Below are 415 nucleotides of genomic sequence, written 5' to 3' on the forward strand. Positions count from 1 at the left end.
CTGAAGCAGCAGAAGAAGGAGGAGGAATCGGCGGGCGGCACCAAGAGCTCCAGCAAAAAGGCCTCGGCCGCGCAGCTCCGCATCCAGAAAGGTGTGGGGGGAGGAGGCGGACACGTACTGGGCCCAGTAAGGGCCACATACTGGGCCCACCAGGGCCCTCGTGGGGGGCAGGTACTGGTCTCGTTAACGGCCCTGTTGGGGCCCGGTACTGGTTCCAGTAGGGCCTCGATGAGGGTCCGGTACTGGGACCAATAGGGCTCTGATACTTGTCCCAATAAGGCCTTGGTGAGGGGCAGGTACTGGTCCCAGTAGGGGTCACATACTGGTTCCAGCAGGGCCTCCGTGGGGGTCGAGTACTGGTCCCAGTAAGGCCCCGGTGGGAGGCAGGTACTGGTCCCAGTAGGACTCAGAGACT

This window comes from Corvus brachyrhynchos, unplaced genomic scaffold (assembly GCF_000691975.1).
Source record: "Corvus brachyrhynchos isolate BGI_N302 unplaced genomic scaffold, ASM69197v1 scaffold344, whole genome shotgun sequence".
In the NCBI taxonomy this organism is placed as follows: domain Eukaryota; kingdom Metazoa; phylum Chordata; class Aves; order Passeriformes; family Corvidae; genus Corvus; species Corvus brachyrhynchos.